Below are 19,394 nucleotides of genomic sequence, written 5' to 3'. Positions count from 1 at the left end.
GATTTCTCACGATTTTACGCTAAGCTTTTAACATTCAGGGCGCAAGTATACTTGTACGACCGTAGGTCGGTAATGTCTTTGAGGTTGAGCCAGAGGTACTCCTGAAGCCAGTGGTAATATGATGGGGAGGGCCCACGTAAAATAAACGGTGGTTGGTACGCGTGGATGTTGACGGGGTGGAAGGAGTACCTTTGGTTGTAGGGCTGTTTTGTCTTAAGTTATGTATAATAAAATAAAAATAAAAAGGCATCACTGGAATATATGTTTAATTGATTGTACAGTTGAAGGCGTGACGTAAAAAGTTATTTGTTGCCTAATGGCAACAGTATGCAGTAGAGGGTTAAAGGCTTAGAAGACTCCGATCTACTCCTTTTAGTTCATCAGTGATTAATGCCATTGACTGACAATCATAGAACCAATGTTTCTCTGTTTAAACATTTTGGAGAGGGAACCTTTGTGACTCATCCATGTTTTCCCAGCTGTAAACTTATTTTCAGTTTTGGCTATTACCATTTGATAAAAAATGTGTGATCCCAGTTCGTAGACAAATATGTGAAAGAGGTTTATCGCTTCTAGAGAGACTTGATATTCAAGCCTGTTCGGTATGACGAAAAACATAAGAATTTGGAAAAGATGAATGTTCCGCTGTACAAATATTTCTCCAGTGCTTACCGCTGCTATTTGCTTCATGAAAGAAAACCATGCCCGTTTAGAAACACACCTTTCATACGCGTAATTGACAGTACGCTTCATGGAATCAATTTACGAATTTTCCACATTCCAGGTGGTGGTGGTGGTGATTGTTGTTTTAAGAGGAAGTACAACTAGGCAACCATCCTCTATATAACACTAATCAGAGAGAAAAAAGGAAGGGGTCCGACACTTCGAAAAATGAAGGTATCGGCCAAAGGAAGACAAGGGCCACGAAGGGCGTGAAAATGAAAGACTCCCTAGCCCTCGCAAACCTAATAGCGTCGGGGTCGGAAAAGAACAAGAGTTGACCAAGAGAGGTCGGATAGGACAGATGAAAGTGAGGAGCCTGGCACAAGTAAGTGGAAACAATGCCAGGACTCAGCTGAGGGCCCCGTGGTCGCCAACCCACGCTCCAAAGTTCAGAGCCCCTGGGGCTTCCACATTCCACAACGTCATTGACAGGACTCTGCACATTCGGAAACCAATCCAGATTGTGTGCATCTCTATTCACTAGCGGATAAAATACTACAATAGTAGAATGACGATTTCATTGAGTACGTTAAAATAATTCAGTTGGAACCAAAACGTGCAAAACTGAAATGTCTGACTAATGAGACGGCAGATGTTGTTTCACTAACTGTGAAATCTACAGTGAAATGTGTGTTTTATCCGTTGCAAAACGGGTTCTTTTATGTTCTCACTAGATGATTTTCTGGAGACGCAATAGACGCTCTGTTTAGTGCAGTGAGATTGAGCGGTAGATATAATGACATAACGGACGCACGTACTGCAGTATGTGCTATAAAACGTATCCTGAAATCTGGTCTAGAACAAAGGATCAGCGAGAACATTCCGAAATGCAGCAGTGGGATGATCCTAATTAGGCTCTCTACTGGTAACTGGTAAGATTTTATACATTTTACGTTTCTATATCTTAAGCCAAGCTTAAATGTGATGTTAGTTTCTGCATGTGGATTATCTTCTCAATTAGCTTTTTTTTTTTTTGCTAGGGGCTTTAGTCGCACCGACACAGATAGGTCTTATGGCGACGATGGGATAGGAAAGGCTTAGGAGTTGTAAGGAAGCGGCCGTGGCCTTAATTAAGGCACAGCCCCAGCATTTGCCTGGTGTGAAAATGGGAAACCACGGAAAACGATCTTCAGGGCTGCCGATAGTGGGATTCGAACCTACTATCTCCCGGATGCAAGCTCACAGCCGCGCGCCTCTACGCGCACGGCCAACTCGCCCGGTCTTCTTCTCAATTAGTAACATGTTAAGGATTATTTTTCATTTTATATTAATGTTACGGACGAAGTCTCATTTAACCCTCATGTAAGTGCTACCATCTTCAATGTCGCTGTAAATGCATTTTTCGCGGCACAGAGTTGGCAGTATATAGAGACTGAGGCGGCGGTGACTTAAAGAATAAAAATATAACGCGCCACTTCATAGTTTTATATGAAAGGAAGCTTAACATACTCAAGAATAATTCAGCATTTAATAACAATTAGTGGATAATCGATTTAGAAACTTTCCTCAGAGCAGGCCCATTGAAGGGACATTGTCCCAGAAATATTAGACTAAAAGTTGATTCTAGAAACAATACTGATCAGCGCTTGGAATAGCGCCGGCACCACGGTGTAGGGATAGCGTGCCTACCTCTTACCTGTAGGTCCCGGGTTCGATTACCCGCTCAGGACATGGACTTTTACCTGGATCTGAGGGCTGATTCGAGGTCCACTCAGCCTACGCGATAACAATTGAGGGGGTATCCGATAGTGAAATGGCAGCCCCGGTCTAGAAAGGCAAGAATAACGGCCGAGAGGATTCGGTGTGCTGACCACATGACACTTCATAATCCGCAGGCTTTCGGGCTGAGCAGCGGTCGCTTGTTAAGGCATGGAACTTCGTGGTTGTTGCACTATCGGGGAGGGGGTTTGGGATAGTCCTAGATATTATGATTGCTCACTAATTACAATGAGACAGAATTAAAATATTCAAGAAATAAAGTACTCCATCGTCGGAATATGTAGTCTCACTTAGTACTTACCGGATTACTTACATATACAATTGGTGATGGGCGCCAGCTACAAATAAATGTAACGATAATAGAATGAGAATCTTGAATATCTCTAGGGTGTGAGGTAATAAGCTTACTTTGATGGCATAACATATAGGTTCTGGTAAAAGCACATTGCCGTTTGGTGTTCCAACTAAAGTTTGAGGTTACCTGATATACCATTGAAATAAAACAATTAATTGTATTTGATACGAAACAAAATATATTCTTTAAATTTTGAATTTAAATGGCAAGCTTTGCTGCGATAATTTAAATGATAATATAAAACTCTGAAATTACAACTGAAAGAAACACTAGGCATTAAATTTCAAATCATCTTGACCGGACATTTAGAAGCTGTACAAGAAATATGTCCCTCACTGTTTCACTTAACAGTACCTCGAACACTTTGAGTGTTATTATGACGTATTCCTTTGAATTAGTATCAGGTGTAGGTACCTCAAACCTAATTTGGTGAAGTATCATTTTAGTTTCACAAACGAGATGTAGCATGGCTTGAAAATATAACCACACTTCACAATCAACTTTACAAGTAATTCACTGATAACTGTTAGTCTGCATTACAACGACTCAATATTCGGCTGTCACCGAACTGACACTAGAACTCGACCGAACAGTTACACGAAACACAATCCGAACTTTTAATCCATTTGGTCACTGACGACTACGTATTCATGTCAATGATCTACCTTCAACTGGCTGACTGATCAACTGTGGCCTCACTCTTCATATGACCATCCATCGACCAAGACTCCATCCAACTCACTGTTCACCATCCGTCTGACTACAACACTTCATCGTTCGAGCCTGCCCATCCAACTGACTCTCCGCTATAGCATCCTCCTCCTTATGTAGACACTAGTTGTCACATGGTATATCACCCACGTCATAGTTAAAACAGTCCAAGATATCACTCACACCCAGCTCCCAAGTGTTACAGATTGTGTTGAAATAGCCTCAGGCAAATTAGGAACTCCCTAAATTATCTCGCACTTCTAAATGCATACAATGACAGAGCGATGACTCGACAGTTACTGTAACAGTATTGCACCATATGCTGCAACATCTTACAAGTTGTTTCACAAAATAAACACATATCCTGTATTAAACAGCAAATCTCACTCTACATTTTCTTAATGCTAACACACACGCACATAATATATACATAGTAAATTAAATACAGTGAAGCATGCGATAATTAATTAATACATAACGAAATGAGATTGTAGAATTGATTCAAATAATAACAATAGTTACAATAATAGTAATAATAATAATAATAATAATAATATAAATAATTATAATAATAATACAGAGGAATGTTTGTAACGGGATTTGAACCGTTACAACATACGCTAGATTAATAAAATTTGAAGAAATTGGAGGAAATATTTTAAGCATAGGCAAAGGTTAAGAAGTGGAAAAACTAAGTACGAAGTCTTCTAGGATGAGACTTCTGTTGACTTGGACGAATTTGGTTTGCGTCCCAATAGTTTCTATGAAGTACTTTGAAGATCGAAAATGTAGTCAATTTTAGTTTTGATGAGATTTTACTGAACTTTCTATCCTCTTTTCTTGCAAAAATAGTTGTTCCCTCTCCATCAATCAGGTATTGGCCATAACATAATAAAATAGGAAGTCTTTGCAAATCTTCTAACCACATGTAAATAAACTAGCACTTTTCGAATCTCCCGCAGGCTAAACTACAGCTTCTATCAGTAAGAAAGAAAGAATCTACTCAAAATTGTATATGCACCCATCAATTTATACCAAAGCTATTGAAAAAAGCTGGCACATATACCTTAAATTGTATCCAATTATAACTAACATATACCTAAATTCCAAGCCAACTTTTAAACGTTATCTTTTCTTTCCACAGCGGATGATGCCATCTCAAGAATCGCACTCAGCTTCTATTATGGGTATGTGAGTTACGAACCTTAATATACACCTAATTTCAGTAACATTGTATTCAAGCATTGTTATATTTTGGAACTATCCTTTTCTAGCAAGGTACATGTACGTACGGAGGAAATGGACATCATTTTCAAACTTACAATGTTTCGTAAACTTGATCAAGTACATAATTCAGAGAAGTTAGCGATGTTTAAAAATGCTATCTTACATTATTGACACCAAACGTTAGCGGAGAATCGCCGCACTTCAGCAAATAAAACACAGGGGTTTCAAAAATGCAATATGAAAATGTACACTTATTAAACTACATATAACCAAGAGATACATACACCACGCAATACTCCACATCCCTCTTTTATCACTTCTTCCTTGACACTGCTAAAATGTCGGTCAGAGAGAGGATTTGGACAGTATAGGTGTCACAACCACGCACTATCCCCAGCGTCTTGAAAATGTGTGGCAATCCATCTTGCCATCGCAGTCATCGTACATGGTATTGCGAAGGCCTCCGGCAGTGTGTATCTCAAACTTCATCAAAATTTAACACTTCCACATTGCTCTTGGTAATTTCACATTTCTCACTTTGTAGCACAAGCAGATCAACATGAGAAGACATTGTCGGCGTGCGCCACTTTTCATTGACCAAGGCGGAGATCATTTTGGTAAAATGTGGGTACGAACCGAGAGGATACATTCTAGACAACGTTACGTTTACTTCATTCCTAGGGTTTGCCGGAGTGCGTAGTCCTTGAACATTTAAATCTACAATAATTGGCAGATTAAAGGGAGATATTCTACAATATTTTGTGTAATTACTATAGTTGCAGCATTGACCACACCGAACAGTTGCCTATGTTTGGAAGATCACAGTAAAAGAGGTACTTCCAGATATTAGCAGAGTAAAAATTAGTAACAAAGTGTTACAGTGAGTGGCAGATAATCGTCCCTGAAATACCTTGGCATCATCTTCGACGAGTATCTACAGTAGCACCTGGCACTTGATTCTGTTGAATGCTTGGCGGCAGTCTTGTTGAAGTGTCGAATAACAATCACACTGTATTATGTGTTGTAGAGGCAGGGCACTATGCAAGGAACGTAGGGGGAACAGACTGTCTACAAACCATTGTTAGACTCACCCGTACCTTGTAGTAGCGGGAGTGGGCGTTCCGTTTTATTACGGTAGACCTTAGTTGAGAGTTAATAATGAAGTTGAAAACGAATGTAGATTTTACATTTCATCAAATCAGATTTTGAAAATGATGTTCAACTTTCTCGATGCAAACGTTGCATCAGTGTAAAAGTATTCCGAAACGTTGATTATAAATAAACCTCTGAACTTTCACGCATGAGTCGTTTGATTTCATTCTCCAGGGCTTTAACACAACGCAGATTTTTAATGTGCACTCTCTGTTTTAAATTTTACCACAAATGTATCTATGCATTGTTGGAAGGAAACTAGTTTTATGCATTTAACACTCATGACGAATAGATATATTTTTCCATGCACCACTTTCAAAGAAGGTCTAAGTGACAGTGAAATTTTACTAACCGTTTGCCCCGCATCTCGCTGCTATTTGAGAGTTCACTTGACTTGAAATTAAAATAATAATCATAATGATTTGAACTGTCCTTACTTTGGACGTCAGAGTTCACTAAAATGGATCCTCCGAATTTAGATATAACCTGATAAATTTCCTCTTCTCTCCCAAGGTGGGTACTTGATGCTGTGAATTGATACATAAACTACGAGCCTCTGGAAAAGATTAAACGTGTGAGAATTGCTCCTAGGTTCTGTACTAACTTCTCCACACTAATTTAGAATCAACGATCTGTGCCATGGAAATAATATAATATGCACAGGAACATTTAATCGATACACATGCAACATGATACATTTTTAATTAAATTCTTTTTAAACCCCAAATTAACTTACGAGGGAACACATACATGTGTTACACTCGGATTCGATTGAAATTTGGTAGGAATATTCGTGGGAGGCAGTAGAATGCTAAGGTGAAAACTGCATGTGCTCAGCGCAAGTTTGAACGCCAAAACTGAACAAATAAATGGTCGTAAAATTAGAAGTGCCGCGGGAGTATCGGTGTGTGGCGGAGAGGTAGGGAGGAGTGAAGCAGCGGACGTGGACCAACCAGGCTGTAACGAGCTGCGCCAGCAGCCAGGCAACTTATAGTTAGCGCATTGCCCTTAACTTCCCGATCAGATGTGCAAAACTTAAATATGAAAACAGCACATGAAACAAGTATACAAAGGACGACGTTTGAACAACGATGCCAATAAGGTTTGAAAAATTACAACGAGTAACAAGAACTCGGGCGTGAATTTTTCAAACCTTATTGGCATCGTTGTTCAAACGTCGTCCGTTGTATACTTGTTTCATGTGCTGTTTTAATATTTACGTTTTGCACATCTGATCGGGAAGTAAAGGGAAACGCGCTAACTATACGCTGCCTGGCTGTTGGCGCAGCTCGTTACAGCCTGGTTGGTCCACGTCCGCTGCTTCGCTCCTCCCTACCTCTCTGCCACACCCAGTTACTCCCGCGGCACTTCTAATTTTACGACTATTTATTTGTTCAATTTTGGCGTTTAAACTTGCGTTGGGCACATGCAGTTTTCACCTTAGCATTCTACTGCCTCCCATGAATATTCCTACCAAATTTCAATCGAATCCGAGTGTAACTCATGTATATGTTCCCTCTTTAGTGTTTAGTGACAAGCTTGATATGATGACAGTGCATACTTATTTTTATGAAATTCAAATTTTTGACAAAATGTCATTTGATTTTATGAACTTGTTTACTTATTGACTTCAGATTGTCACTTGGTTATGTCTTATAATTTTTATATGACATTTTATCAAACGTTTTTTAAAATACTATTTCCCTTTGTTCAATTTTCGTGTTGGTGAACTATACTAAATAACACGTGTTTATACATTTTTATTAAAATACTGTTACACACGAATGGGCAATAGCCACAAGGAACTGAAACATAACAGCCACTGAGTCTACACTCACAAGAGATATGGGTGTTTTAGGCGACTATTTAGCCAAATGGAGACTCTAACCAAGTATAATTAAGACTAAAATTTGTTCCTTCCATCTGAACAACCGCATGGCTAACATGGATCTCAGAGTGTATTATGACGTCCTGTTACCACACAATCAGTATCCCAAGTACCCGGGAGTTACTTTGGATAGAACATTATCCTTCAAGCAACATTTGCTGAAGACTGCTGCAAAGCTGAAATAACGAAACAACATTATCCAGGAACTATGCGGAACAACACAGGGCTCTAATGCTTCAAATCTTCGCTCTTCGGCTATTGGTGCTGTTCTATCTGCAGCTGAATACTGTGGCCCCTTGAGGTTAAACAGCCCTCACATCAGGATAACTGACACTGATATCAATAAAAGAAAATAAAACAATGCGATTTGTAATGGACTGGCCCTAGACAGACCGAGATTAAAATCCAAAAGGTAATCAAGCTAAATAAACAAAATACCTCAGTGATAGCAGTCGAAGAAAATGCCAATGGCAAGTGGATTCCCCCCGAAACAAACGTGGAAACTGTTTGAAATTAAACCCGATGTCGGAAATAACAACTCTTAGGAACAATCTACAATAGTACTATACTGAATGAAAAACGGAGTAAGAGGGTAAAACTGAGTTTATTAATCAAAACCAGAGGATAAAATAATAAAGCAGGTCTCAACAGAAATCAGGTAAGGACAAGGCAAAAATACAACGGTGGTGGTGATCAGTGTTTTAAGAGAAAGTAAAACTGCTCAACACTAATCAGAAAGAAAAAATGGAGCGACCCGACAATTCGAAAAATGAAAGTATCGGCCAAAGAAAGACAAGGGCCACGAAGGGAGTGAAAATGAAAGGCTCCCCAGGCCTTGAATGCTCTAATACCGCCAGGGTCGTAAAAGAACAAGAGTTAACCAAAGGAGGTCGGATAGAATAGATGAAAGTGAGGAGCCCGACACAAGAACGTAGAAGTAATGCCAGAACTCAGTTAGGGGCCTCGTGGTATCCAACCAACGCTCTCAGTATAAGAATCCCTGGGGCCCTTTTAGTCACCTCTCACGACAGGCAGGGGTGTGTGTTATACTACCGCCCCCACCCACAAGGGAACCCAAGTTAATATTCCCTGGAGCCCCTTTCATTCGCCTTTTACGACAGGCAGGGTTAACCGGGGTGTTATTCTACCGTCCCCACCCACAGGGGATACTCAGAACCTACTCTTGTGCCGTAACAATGAACATGCTTAAACAAGCTTGCTGTAAAACTGTATGTATTGGGACTCATCAAAACACATACCCGGTCCATCTTTGAGAATACGGACAACTTCAAAGCTCCGTTTTGTATTATCTTAAACCGCCAGTATTTGGGGTTTATTTAAAATAAGGAAAATAATAAAACAATTCACATAAACCTTTTTAGTAGATCACCCAATAATTCCTCCCACAGAGCAATAATTAATAACACGAAAACCCCAAGAAAAAGTGATTTGACGTAAACTGAGACCCATATGTCTTAATGAGAAGGCAATGGTCTGCATATAAATACAAAATAGACCCTAGATGACTGAAAGAAAATACAGAAGGTTACCGTGTCGTTTCACATAAATAAAAGGGCGTTGCATAATGAAAAGCGGAAACAACGTCCAGAACCAGCGATTTAAAGGGAAGGTGATTTAAAACAGAAAACAGTCATGAGACTGACAGCTCACTTATTATTCATGGACAGAACATAGAGCGGATTACCCATATCACATCTTGTTGCATTAAATCTCCTTCAAGGGCATTACCATAACTGACGTCAACACGCATAAGCGAAGAAGTGGTGGTGGTGGTGGTTGTGATTTTTTTGGTTATAAGTGGAAGTACAACTAGGTAATTGTCCTCTCTGAACAAATTAAATGGGGGAAATAAAATAAAACCAAATTATTTATTCAACGAGGGAATTTCGAAATAAATTACAATATAACACAAAAATGTTATATTAAGCCGAAAAGGTCACTAACGATTCAAAAGGGAACGAAAGATTCTTGAGTAATAGAACATTGAAATTTACATACCCTTGATTAACTCACTCTGATACATAAGGCGAATGACGAGAACATTGTTTCCCAGAAACAGCTTTGAGCAGCATACAACCACTCTTAAACAAGCTGAGCCACAGAAACAATCAGAGTAATAGGCCTCAAATTGCTCAGGTACGGAGGTCCAATTAAATCTTCACTGACAGCGAAAAATATGTTATGATCCCGTCTTAATTTCATTTCACTAAAATATCACTTAAGATCCGAATCAGTAGACAAAATTCTCTCCATTCAGCGCTGGAGAATATAACAGCAACAACACACGATTACAATCACTAAAGTTATCACAAAAAATGACTTCTTAAGGAGCACAATAATACGATCGTAAAACAACCAAGTGCTGAAAAGAAATACACGAACAAGAAAATACAACACTCCGAAATTACAACGCACTATGCTACGCGCTGTTCATATAATATTTGCAGAAGTATGCTACAGTTATTATAATCATATTATTATTATTATTATTATTATTATTATTATTATTATTATTATTATTATTATTATTATTATTATTATTATTATTATTATTATTATTATTATTATTATTATTATTATTATTATTATTTGTACCCTACAGGGCACAACAACACTGCAGGATCATACTTACCTGCTCATCTGTTCTTACATACGGGCACCAGCTCAGCTGCAGTCGGCAGAAATGGTCGCAAATGGGGTTCTTATGACGAGAGGATCATGGGGAACTCAATAATTACATCAAACTACGAAATGAGGAACACTTTCGCTGCGATCAGAATTTTTGAGCATAAGTTTGTATTCATAACTCAAGTTATTTACAATAATTGCACCTGTAGTGCCCAAATAAATGCCCCAAAGGCTCACATCTACAGTTTTAAAGGAAACAAAGAAAACTCAATCTGGGTTATGACGTTATGCTGAAGTCTATCGATCTGTGAACCAGGGAAGAACGGATGTGCCTTTAACAGCTTAACAGGGGACAGCACCATTCATGCCTACAACATAAAATGACATGATGGTAGAATTAGGAGTATTCCACAGAAACTAGAGCTATTATGGGAAATGTGCTCTCCCATATTGGGAAATTTATCTACCCCTAAATAGCAGCACAAATGAGTATACAAGACGTCTCAAATAACCTACACTACCGCCACAATCTACATATATACATGGACGTGAACCCGTGTCCACCAAGCAAAACCTTGAGTCAACAGGGCTATCATTACAATTACATAGTGCCAAGATCACATACGTAAAATACGCAACCCTAAGAATGCGAATCAAACAAGAAAAGAAAAGGAGTAAAATGGTTAAAATAAATGACACAACTGTGTTCACAGAATGCTTCTCTGCCAAAAGGAGAATGACCTCCCCACAGAGCGATTTAAAGATGGCCGAGCCCACACCAACATTGAGCAAGCCGAACATTGACCCACAGTCAGCCTGGAGCTTCCCCCTTCACCAAAAAAAAACCTAGTAAACTGACTACCGCCAGACCTCGTACCCTACATTCCTTCACAAAGGGACTTTCAAGCTTCTACTCATAGCAGCAAATGGCCACAAAATAAGTGAGGAAAAACACATCTCACATTACGTACCTGACTTCAATTAACAACCCATACGGGTCACAGTTTCATCACATAAAGTGTTCTACCATACTATCACATCAAATCATCACCGTCAATTATGCGGCGAGTACACAGTAACCTTGGGGGTCAGAGGTTCAAATCCACGTTTGGCAGAGTAGCGCAGAGTCGAATAGCATTAAAACCTGCGCCTCCATTAGTTTACGTCCATCTAAGGCACGTAAATAGAGCCACGTCCATAAATAAATACCATCAGCATGCATGCCTTACAACACGCAGGTATGTCTGCCCTTCCCCCTAGCATGTAATGGTAATGACCCATAATAATCCTAACTCTACAAGGAAAATGTATCCAACGACCGACACAAAGGAAGTATCCGGTCTATCGCACTCAAACAACACGTATCAACGAGGCACATGACTACATGCCGCGATATCGAAGTTACATCATTGTCTGCTTTACCTAAAGAGGCAAAAAAAAGCTAAACTACCCTAATACCAGGGATACATCAAAACACTATGATATGCAGCCTGATAGGCTATAATAAAAACCTATATTAATATTTACAAGTATTCATCTTTCTGTTTCTGTGTAATTTCCCCTCCCAATTCTACTGCATGCCTTAGGAAAGTTATGGTCCACTTATCTCATTATGATGACCTCCTCCTTTCTCCATCCGGGCCGGCTATAATGGTCTAATCCATCATCGTAGCAGTCTCGTTCAGGTTCGATTCTGGGGGTCCGGATTCCACGTACAGCAGGTCCATGGTGCTGTCTTCTTTTTGAGGGATGTCTCGTTCAAGGTAGCGTCTTCTCGAAGCCACGTTCTGAAGTTCTTGCACCTCACTTCCCTGGGGATACGTCTCGACCTCTTACTACACAGAAATGTTTACTTTAATCACAACGCATCAGTCTGGACTTTTATTTAGATTGAACTAGCATACCTCTCTAACACTTTGCAACATTACAACTCCTTGACCTCAATTCTCGTATAACTGAATGCTCACTAGCTTGTGCACTATGTCACTAACTATTTTCAGCCCTTGAAACTATCTACACAGTGATTGCTTTTCATGCCCGCTTAATTCGGATCTGCAAATCTATCAGAGGATGGATATAGACCTCCTTAGCCTATTGTCCGCACTTCCTCGGCACCTCACGAGCTTCGCCCTTACCGCTACTTATCGGAGTCTATAAGTACAGCGTTCTTTTGTTGCCAATAAAATTAGCCATATGCGACCTCACTGATAGGCATCTAAACATTGTCACACCTAGGAATCTACCACCTGTAACTCTGTATATCACCGATCCACTGGATCAAAGTTAACGCACTGCGCTAATCACTCACTGTCTTTGTTCTGAACAAAAGGTTTCTGGCGCAATCTAGGCAGACGCGCGACGCGTACAGGCAGCAATATGATCGTCGACTGAATGACCCCCTTCCATATCTCTCAGCTCTCATACAAGGCAACACACCAAGGGACGCTAGGGAATGCCCCGAGAAACAACTTGAGTCTGGAATGCGGCCACTACAGATCTTCCCACGGTGGTTCTGCTTGCTACGTATTTATTGATCTAATTCTATGTTAATAAACCTTGAGGTATCTATGGCTTCGTAAAATTCTGGCAATCATTTCCATCTTTTTATTTTCCTGAGAAACCTTCAATTATAAGAATTATGGCTCGATTCCCGTAGTGTGGTGACCCTGTCTGCTCCCGCTTAAAATTCTGTTAGGTTGGCGCTGGGACTTCCTATAACAAAATCTTATCTCTCTTTCTCTCTTCCACGTATATTCTTTCTCACTTGTACATAGCCACATCCTGCCTCGGGAATTACCTTCGCGATTCCCGCGCTCTATATAGCATCACACCCTCACAAGCGGCGTCCTATAGCGCAATATTTTACTGCGTGAAATATCCATTCTCGCGATTAAACAGAATGGTACATATTATTATTATTATTATTATTATTATTATTATTATTATTATTATTATTATTATTATTATTAAGTCGAAATATTCCTAATATCATCCTTAATCAATTAAAGGACTCGTAATTAGTGACTCTCAACTTAAGAAGTGTGTGTTGTTTAATTCACATCACTCAGCGTTGTGCAGTGGATTTTTGTAAATGTAAGCAAAATTTAATTATGGGAAGAGACAAGAGGAATGCGGCCAGCCGGGGAATCAGGACCAAGACGGGGCCTGCAGCCGGAAGCGGGTGTGAAGCGACTCTAGCGGTCGGTATTGTTCACATAGAGTTAGTAAATACAGTAATACACTAGAGGTAGCACTGGCGCTGCAGTCGCGTGCGAATTTGAAAGAGCGCGCTGTTTGGCAAAAGCTGGATTGTTTGGCACTGTCACTACTGGAGTTCCTCGATAAATTGAAAACTTACACCTTTCTTAAGGAAAATGTCAGTCTCCTGGCCAGCTTATGGCTGCACGGGAGTTTGATAAAGGGCAATAGCGTATCATTTCATAGGCATGTTTATTTGAAATTCAGTTTCGTGCGAAAATATAAGAATTTGTGTGACACTTATCGTCATGTGGATTGGCCTACTTGCGCTGACTGTGCGGTTTCTTTCCCTGTCGGCGTGAATGAGATTCCTTGGACTTTATCATGAAGACTGAAATTAACTCTATGCTTGTTCATCAGGTAAGGGAAGCTCTATAGTCGAAAGACATTCTCTCGGCTATCGTTCAACAATCGGTATACAAGCCACACTGGAATTCACCTCCTGATTACAAATAACCCGCATGAAGTTCTTAAGTACGGTCAATATTCTGTACCTGGCATCTCAACTCATGACTTAATTTACCTGTGCTACTCTGTACGTGTACCTAAATACAAAGCTAAATACATTAGTTATAGGGATCTGAAAAATATCCAAAATGATGCGTACAGCTTACCTTGGGAAGATATAAAGCCGTTACACGACACAGACATGAAAGTGACATGATTTAACTCTCTACTCATAGATTATATGACAAGCATGCTCCATTTGGCAATCTATAGTCACTCGCTCGCCTGCACCTCGGTTAACTAGCGATATAAAATCAACAGTGGTTTGCCGTGAAGCAATATTCCGCCAATACAAGGAAATAAAAATGAACTATATTTTGAACAGTATCGTCTTTTACGTAACAGAACAAAGCAATTAATTCGCAATAGCAAATTTAATCAGATTAAAAATATAACTAGGAACTTACAGGCACGTGAAACCTGGAAACAACTTCGAGCTATGGGAGTTTGAAATTGCAAAGAGCCACATGTGCCAACTATATCCCTCGATACACTTCACTCTCGCTGCGTAACTAACCCAATAAAGGAATCTCAACCTCAAAATCATATCAATCTAAATATTAGAATCAGTGACCCTACAGAAAACGAACATAATTTCTATTTCACCCTATCAGTGTAAATGATGTAAAGCGTATTTTGAATTCAGTTAAGTCACAAGCTAAAGGAGCAGATAACTTCCAAATAGGCTTTATAAGAAACATTACTGACGCTACCCTACCAATTATTAACCACATTGTAAACTACTGTATCACCAGAGGGGCGTTTCCAACTGCGTGGAAGGATGCTCTATTAACCCCAGCATTAAAGCATACCACGGCAAATGCGCCATCTGATTACCGGCCTATTTCGATTCTTCCCTCTCTCTCGAAAGTTCTTGATCGAGTTGTACACGAGCAGCTAGTAGAATTCTTAACCAGACATTCTCTTTTTGACCCATTACAATCTGGCTTCAGAAAGGGACACAGTACTACGAGTGCACTTCTTCGGGTAACAGATGGCATAAGACTAGCAATGGACAAACGGCAGGTGACGATACTGACACTTCTTGACTTTAGTAGTGCGTTCTGCACGGTATTATAGACATACTATTATCCAAGCTACGCTCTCTAAATATCGTCCCGATAGCCCTAAATTTTTTAAAGTCGTAACTTACAAATCGTCGCTAGTGTGTAGTTGTAAACAATCAAATATCCCAATGGGCTGTAAAATCATCCGGTGTCCCTCAAGGGTCTGTTCTAGGGACCCTATTGTTCGTCTTGCATATTAATGACATATCCTCCACACTTCAGTATTGCAACTACTGTATCACTTATATGCTGATGATCTGCAGATATACAAACACGCCAATACAAACAATTTACATGAAACAGTTCAGAATATTAATTAAGCTATTCAAACTCTTACCGCCTATTCTAAAAACAACCACTTAATCCCAAATCCTTGTAAAACACAAAGTATTATCATAGGAAACTCTAAATTGTTACATGTAATAAGCAATATCAATCCTCCTCCAATCATAATCAACGACATTTCTGTACCGTATCTTAAAAATATAACTAATCTTGGAATCTCCATCAATGAAAATCTGACCTGAAATGAACACTTAACAAATGTATGTAGGAAGGTTCATGAAGCTCTGTATCCCCTGAAACGTCACAAGAATTCTTTTCCTCAAAAACTTAAATTAATTCAAGCACTACTATTCCCAATTTTAGATGACTGTGATATGGTAATAGTCAATCTAAATGCTGAACAAGTTTCACGACTTCAACGAGCACAAAACTCATGCATACGATATGCCTTCAACTGCAACATGACGCTCACGTTACACCATATTTCAAAACATTAGGATGGCTACGCATAAATGAACGAAGGAATCTTCACCTAATGACACTTGTTTACCAAGTGCTCTCGACGAACACTCCTACTTACCTCTCTTCTAATTTTTGTTTCCTTTCCTCATTCTATGAAATTAGTAACCGTTCTGGTTCCCTACTTGAAATTCCACTAAATCGAACGAATTCTTGCAATCATTCCTTTTTAGTTACTGCATCGAGACTCTGGAATACATTCCCAATGGACATTCGGCACTTTACTTCCTCTCATAAATTCAAATCTGCCTGCCGAATGTTTTTCTGCGAACATATAACTGAGTTGTGTGAGTCATTGTGTGTATGTTCTTCATCTATTATGCACTTCAGTCATTATTCATATTGCTACATTTCCTATTTATAGTATTATTATTAGTATTGTCACACTAATTGTCGTCAGATACATAACTTAGTCTTAGAACTATCTGTCTGTAGTATTATTTCTTTGTAGAGTTTCTATGTCTTACTTTTATGTTTACATTTTTAAAAATTTTATTGTTTATAGTGGTTAAGTGTAAGGGCCGTGAGCCCTAATTTCGCCTCAAATGTAAGTCGGGAATAAAAAAATTAAATAATTTAAATTGTGACTGAAATTCAAACTGGTCACTTCAATGGACAAAATTAAACATAACCCTAACAAGGTATTCGCCGAAGACCACTAATAATCAAGGAAATAATTTAAAATGATTTCTTATTCCCGATCAGTTCTTCTTACAGCTTATGAAAACAAGAAAGTGGGGAATATTCACAGTTAGTACATACAGATCCTTATTCACCAGAACACAGTTCAACATGAAGAGCCGCTCACAGCCCTTCGTGACTTAAATCACGCCCGCTTAATAGCCAAACCAGGTGTAAACATATACAAAAAATGGCTTAAAACATGTGGCAGACATATCAGTGCACTGCAACAACGTCCCAACCTTCGACCGGGTGGCCTGGTGCTTATAAAGGATGACAACCTACCACCTCTCCGATAGAAACAAGGGCTAGTAGAAGCAATAAATGCTGGTGATGACCTCTCGTCAAGGTTGCTGCAGTCAGAACCAGTTCTGGCATTATTACGCGCCCCGTCATGAAGTTGTGTATGTTACCTATAGTTAGTTAAATGTCCTCATGACTGTACTGAACATTCACATTTGTCAGTGCCTCACTGATCATCAGGTGTGCTTTTTACTTTTTGAAAAGGCTGGTCATTTGGTGGGCCAGTTTGTTAGGGAAATTTTACTGTGTAATTTTAGGTTAGGTTATTATTATGCTTAATTTGGCAACGAAACAAATACAAAGAGGATTCCAAGATGGAGGTTGTGTTCATGTTATTTTTTTCAACTTGAAATAACATGTCTGCCTGATTGACACTACTAGCTTTAAAACAATACTAAATATTCAGAATGATATCTCACTTCGATTTAATTACGTATAATAATCAAGTTTGATTTTCATCATTAATGACTCTGCACTATGAGAAATATTCATGCAGTAAGACTTCACTGAAAATCTCATTACTGCGTTTCTTGCATATGAGGAAAACTAAAATTGTCAAACACGAAAACGCAATATACCAGGACTATGAAACAACATTAATTTACAAAAATAAAATTATTTTGTTCTAGTAAGCATTTCTTGAAAACGTGGTCCTTTAAATTTACTAACTTGAAACGTTGGATACTCATTTAAGTTAAGTCTCCAGATATTATAAGTTATTGTTCAGAGAGCTAATCTCATACGGTTTGTGCTTCAATCTAGTTTTTCTTGTAGTCTATCATAGTGTAATGTAATTTATTAGTCTAGTTTTGAGAGCATTGGCCTTTTCCAAAACGAAGTGCCACCTTATCACAGACCTTAGTCTCGTACTGAACTGCAAATTGAAACTTCTGTCAGACTGTATGTGTCAGACAGTACACCGCATATCACACTCAACTTGGTATGAAGACAGGAGCCAACCCTAACACTGAAGCTACTCATTGACCTACTTATTTAGCATAGCATTTAATACCTCATTCCTCTGGGCAGGTTGGCGAAACTGTTGTTCATATGTTGGAGAAAGAACTTATGTATGTTGAGATTTACCTTGTGGCCGACTAAACTCAACTGGAACAACGCATGAAGGCTAGGTCAATGCTTCATTGGAAACACATTGTGGGAAACACTAGATTGCAAGTTTCGAGTTTCAACATTTCGTCTTGTGCTATGTGTGGCGAATCACTGTGGATGAGGCCAGAGGTCGTTTGAATTACATACAACCATAACAGTCATAGAAGCTATTCAACTGATGATATTTTAGGATGTTTTAATATTTTTAAAGCAATTACGATTTTAAAACAACCTGTTTAATAATGGTATTACTTTACCTTTCTAAATTATCAGACCGACAACACAGTCATTCATCAAAGTACCTCTGAATCAGTCGACAACACTTCTAAACCACCCGAGTTTCAACCTGTCGACTTGTATGGTAGTCCACATGTATGGCTGGTCACAAGATGTGGACGTCAATTCCGTGGAAAACATCACTCAGGGTAAGTACATAATGATTATGACAATAAGCATAATAGAAAGAATGAAAATGACACAGTTACTGATCGAAGGTAACTGGAAATCAACTGGAATATTGAATCAGTTATTTCATGCGATACCGTTCCTAGTAGAAGATATTAAAACGGGAGAGACTAACTTTTGTCTTTTAGGCTTTGCACGGAAGACTTTCTATCTGGCGTCTGATCATGGAGAAATAACAGGCCATTCTTTCTGAAGAACTATACCTAAAGAAGTTAGTGATGTGGCCGTCGGGTTGTGAATTAAATTCTGCGTTATTTATATTAACAAATTTCTTAAGAAGGAAGCCATACTTTCCAATGTCGACTAAGTTAAATGAAACTTAAAAGCATTTCAGTCTGTTGAACACACAAGTTCAATATAAATATTAAGCTATAACGTACCTATAAAAATACATTATTGAACAAGGAATATGTCTCGTTCTTAAAAGAACATCATCAGATTCTATCAAGTCACACTCAATATTCGAAAATATTTATGCTTATTTCTTTCCCAACACCTATGAAGTTGAAATCTGGGACTTGATAAAGTCCTGATTTGTCTCCTTGAGTCTGACTTTACAGAATTTACGAAACATGTCATTCTTTGCTTAATACTTTACACGTTTAGTCCTTGTTCATTATAGTTAAATTTATATGAAAAAATGCATACGGATTGAAGTCTGAGAATTGGGATGCCCCTTGTATTTCCTGAATTTCAATCAATCAGTCGTATTGATTATTATTTTTGGAGGAAGTACAACTAGGCAACCATCCTCTATATATCACTAATTGGAGAA

The 19,394-nt window shown here is 38.9% G+C and overlaps 1 long non-coding RNA gene across 1 annotated transcript in view; it reads left to right on the top strand.

Annotated features, from left to right (window-relative positions):
* The window catches only part of LOC136872740 (uncharacterized), a 35,044-nt gene extending 16,509 nt beyond the window's left edge, over positions 1 to 18,535 (top strand). The window contains exons 2-3 of the long non-coding RNA XR_010859986.2: positions 4,653 to 4,695; positions 18,428 to 18,535. This is a non-coding gene — a long non-coding RNA (uncharacterized lncRNA). The remainder of the gene's footprint in view (positions 1 to 4,652; positions 4,696 to 18,427) is intronic.
* The last annotated feature ends 859 nt before the right edge of the window (positions 18,536 to 19,394 follow it).

The sequence above is a fragment of the Anabrus simplex genome, chromosome 4, assembly GCF_040414725.1.
Source record: "Anabrus simplex isolate iqAnaSimp1 chromosome 4, ASM4041472v1, whole genome shotgun sequence".
Lineage (NCBI taxonomy): Eukaryota > Metazoa > Arthropoda > Insecta > Orthoptera > Tettigoniidae > Anabrus > Anabrus simplex.
Note: the sequence above shows the minus strand (reverse complement) of the source record. Positions and strands in the feature narration are given on the sequence as shown.